Raw genomic sequence first — 5,407 nt, forward strand, 5'->3', positions numbered from 1 at the left:
AATTCATCGTTTTTCTGTTTGATACACATAGTATTCTGGAAAGAAAACATCTACTACAGTAACCATTCAGTGCCAAAGGACTAAGCCAAGATTGAAAAATGCACATGAGGGATATTTCTATGGTCCACTGCCATACTGACAAAACATCTAAATGTTTTGACCTGCAGTGTTAAAACAATGCCAAAGGTACTTTTCATTTTGGGGGCACTGACTATTTGTATGAGAAAAGGAATTAGTTTTGACTGATGAATTGCCTGTTTTGGGAGAGATATGACCTTTTGCAGGTGTGCCATAGTGTTTTGCTAAACCATCTAGCTTATTTTGGGGACACTGACTATTTATATGAGAAAATTATTTGGTTTTGAAGCTTAAGTTAACTGTTTTGGGTGAGATATGACCTTTTGAAGGTGATCTATGTAGTTGTGCTGAACCATATAGGCTATTTTGCCAAATAATTTTTGAGAATGTCATTTCTGTTTAGTTAAATGATCCAAAGCAATGGAGAAAAACTGTAATAAACTAAGCCATGTGTTTTTATGAACACGTTTTGTATATTGGAGGTCACTCACATAACCAACCTGCTAGCATTAAACCAAACGATGGAGGGCTAGCCTCTATGGATTTTAAGAGCATTTTGAAAGATGGAATAAACATCAATCAGAATACTGAAGCAAATGTCTTTATCGGTCGCTAGCTCATTATGTGCATCAGAACAGTGACCCAACCCTGGTTTAAATGTTTATGGTCCCGCAATGAGAATGAAATTCACTAATTAGTAATATATACTGTAACTATTCACTAATTCACTAACCCTTACCCTAGGACTAGGCCAAGCTCACAGTGAAGGACTGACTGTCCTGGTTCCTGTTGCGTCAAACTCCCTTAAAACTGCGTATCGATTTCAAAGTCCTCATTATTAGAGCCATTGCAGTTATTTGTCTCTCTCTCTATCTCTCTCTCTCCCTCTCTATCTACATCTCTCTCTCCCTCTCTCTCTCTCTCTCATAATGTTACTCAGGTATGTCTTTAAACGTCTCAAACAGCTAAATGACCTTTCAAAGCATGTTGGGAGAGGTATCATCAGTCCAACTGTAATCATATGGTGAATGTTTGGGTCCATGTCCACTGTCTCTTTGAGGATGTTAAATGTTTGGGTTCATGTCCACTGTCTCTGTTAGGATGTTAAATGTTTGGGTACATGTCCACTGTCTATCTTAGGATGGTGCACAGATCAGAATCAGTTCCGTGTTGCATTAGTGTGCAACTGTTGCTCAACAGGTCCAGCTTGACATCGACCATGTCCAGACTGGACCTCACTTTGCTGATTCAGTGATGGCTAACACACAAACACACACACACACACACACACACACACACACACACACACACACACACACACACACACACACACACACACACACACACACACACACACACACACACACAAACAAACACACACACACACACACACACACACACACACACACACACACACACACACACACACACACACACACACACACACACACACACACACACACACACACACACACATATATTTTAAACGTTATTACATTTCTTTCTTTTGTTCTGCTTCTGCTAATTCCACTTTAAGTTCACCAGTATGTAAATTATCCAAACTGCCAGCCAGCCCTGTGCCACTGCTAGGGTACGCAGTGTGCACATACATACACATACACAGACACACACATTCACACGCACACACACACACACACGAATATAAAAACACAAGAGCCGGCCCTGTGCCACTGCTAGGGTATGCAGTGTGCATATTTGGTGTATTAGGTGGGGGCACCACTGTTATTAACACACACATACACACACACTGGGGCACCACTGTTATTAAAGATAACACACTCTGTCATGCCAGTTATTCACACACACACACACACACACACACACACACACACACACACATACACACACACACACACACACAGACAGACACTCACACACATACAAACACACCCACATACTCACGCACACTTATACATACACACACACTCACACATTTACACGCACACATACACAGACACACACACTCAAACATACACACACACACACACACTTACTTTAATGCAGTGAAATCCGACAGTAGTGTTCTGTAGTGTGTGAGAGGAGGAGGAAGAGAGAGAGAGAAAGGGAGAGAAAGAGAAAGGGAGAGAGAGAAAAGGAGAGAGAGAGAGAGAAAGGGAGGGGGAAAACAGTTGGCACAGGGATGAGAGGAGAAAGAGTCTGGGCGAAAGAGGTGAGTATGCTTAAGATGAGGAAGAGGCAGAGATGGAGAAGAAGGAGAGGATGGGATGTGTGTTTGTGTGTGTGTGTGTGTGTGTTTAAGAGACAGAAACAGCTTATGTTTGAGTGTGTGTGTGTGTGAGAGAGAGAGAGACAGATAGCGAGCATGTGTGTGTGTGAGAGAGAGTGGGAAAGATAGCGAGTGTGTGTGTGTCTGAGAGAGGGGATATTAAATTGCACTTTTTTGCTCCAGCTGGTTTGCAGTGATAAGCTGCGTTGCTCTAAACCTGTGAACTCAACAGCATCCATCACACACACATGCGCACACACACCAACAAACACACACTAACAAACTCACATTTGCACGCACACACACTAACACACACATACATACGCACACTCACTAACACACACACACATATGTGCACACACACACACACTATTACACACACACATGTGGACACACACACTAACACACACGAACAGAGGAGAGGGAGAAAGTCCCCACCAGTAGTAATGAGGTAGGGGTGCTGTTAGTGTTGCCAGGGCAACGACATTTCTCTCTGCAGCTCATTCACAGCTCTAAGCCAATCAGAACTCAGCATCCCACAGCCCCATTCATCAGTCTGTGTGTGTGTGTGTGTGTGTGTGTGTGTGTGTGTGTGTGTGTGTGTGTGTGTGTGTGAGTGTGTGTGTGTGTGTGTGTGTGTGTGTGTTTGTGTGTGTGTGTGTGTGGTGAGTATAAATCTTTCAAACTGTAAGGAAAGATCCCTCATCTTCTTCTAAACAGACACACCCACTCATACACAGATACACATACTCACATGTGAACACACACACTCATACACAGATCCACACACTCACAGGTGAACACACACACTCATACACAGATACCCACACTCACACGTGAACACACTCATACACAGATCCACACACTCACATGTGAACACACACACTCATACACAGGTACAAACACTCACATGTGAACACACACACTCTTACACAGATCCACACAATCACGCGTGAACACACACACTCCTACACAGATTCACAAATGAACACGTGAACACAAACATACACAGAAGAACACATGAACACACACACACACTCGAACATAGATCGTGACACTCACACATGAACACAAACACACTCATGCACAGATCCACTGTTACGGGCCTTGAAGAACCAAAGGTCCCTTGTAACATAAAATCGCCAGACTCTGAGTTGCGGGGTAAATATACTTATTTTATTAGAAATACAATGATGGTTGCCGTCAAAAGAAGAAGTGAAAACAAAAGGACATCTAAGAAAGCCTCACAATAAATAACTAGTCGCTGCAGCTTAACTCACTTGCGAAAAAGGGAAAAGCAGGTCTTTCGGGCAACTTCCTTGCCTGCACTAACTAACCCTGGGCTAGAAAAAGTGCAGACACATAAACAACAACCGCCAGTTAACAACTCAGCTTTTTAACACCCAACGAAGACGTGTAGGGGTCTTCAGGTAAAGTCTCTGGTTATGCCAAGCATTGCTACAAGCCAGGGAATGCTAAAACAGGTCAGGATCCGAGAGAAACCATCATACAATCCGGTTCCAGATAGCGAGCGGTGCCATTTTGGGGCAGGCCGGCTTAATAAAGGAAGAAGTCCCGCCCAGCAATTACGCATGGTCCGACACAACCCCCACTCTCCACCTTGCAGAGACAGGGAGACACCTTGCAGACACAAATGAACACACCTGGATGCACACACAGACACACACCTGGAGACACACACACACATATATATAAATACACATGCCACAAAGATGAATGGAGGCTGACATACCTGGAGACACACACACACCTGAAGACACACACACACAGACACATACAGTGTAAAGACATACACCACAACAAACAGGCAGAGCTGCAACACACACTCATATACAAACACATTTCACCCGAAGCAGGAGTGTCTTCATCCTTAGGGTTAGGGTTAGGTTTAGCTAGGGTTAGGTTTAGGGTAAGCTAACCCTGTCCCACAAGAAGACGTCATCTGGCCAACAACCTGCCACACACACACACACATACTCACCCTTGGGTTACACACACACACACACACACACACACACTCTAGTGTTACACACACACACACAAACACGCACACACTGACATACTAACCCTCGGGTTACACACACACACACACACACACACACACACATACATAATAACCCTAGGGTTACACACACCCTGACCCGTCCACAGATACACAGCCCTATGACCACTCACAAATTGTGTCAATTCAATTCCATTTTTTTATACCACCAATAACAATTTAAATTGTCTCAAGGCGCTTTAGGATGAGAAGGAGCAGAGACAATCAGGAGCAAGCAAGTGGATTCATACATGTATCAGAGGATAGAACATATTAGCACACATGCAGGAGGATTCACACACACAGACACATGCAGGTGGATTCATGCACGTATCAGACGATAATACATATTTAGGGTGACCATATTTGAGTTTGTGAAAAAGAGGACACTTCGTTGCGGGGGAGGTGGCGGCTAGTGTATAGCATACAGATGACCCTGCCCCCTCACCCCGCAACAACATTTTGACATCTTTCCCATATGCAGATTTCATGTGCTGTTGTAAACAATACAACTAGTGGAAGCGGCAAGGAGCTCAGTGTTGCCAGATTGGAAATGGCGAAGTATCGTACCAAATGCTCAAAATGATCGTCTTTTGAGGATAATTATCGTGCATCTTGCAACACTGAGAGGGCTGTGGGCCAATGTCAGTTCTCTCTACAGTCAGAGCTTGCGCATGAAGGTGGAACGTATCTATACCATTTCCAAGGGCGTAAAAACTAGTTTGTGAATGACCCAGAGAAACACAAATGTCCGGCGAGGCAAAATCCCGGACAACTTTGCAATCCCTGCCGGACGCATTTTTTAGGTCTGGAAAAGAGGGCATGTCTTGTCACCCTTAACATATAGCACACTGAAGCATTTGTACATGATACAGATATGAGTCCGTGGCACATAGAGGAAGGCCTGTACATAATTCTGTACACAATTATAGGCTATGGTGATTATCAGCATTTGCCAGTAAAGGTCCTACTTTATAGGGTTAGGGTTAAAGGGCTGCTATAACCCTAACTCTACTATA

Source organism: Sprattus sprattus (assembly GCF_963457725.1).
Source record: "Sprattus sprattus genome assembly, chromosome: 8".
NCBI lineage: Eukaryota > Metazoa > Chordata > Actinopteri > Clupeiformes > Clupeidae > Sprattus > Sprattus sprattus.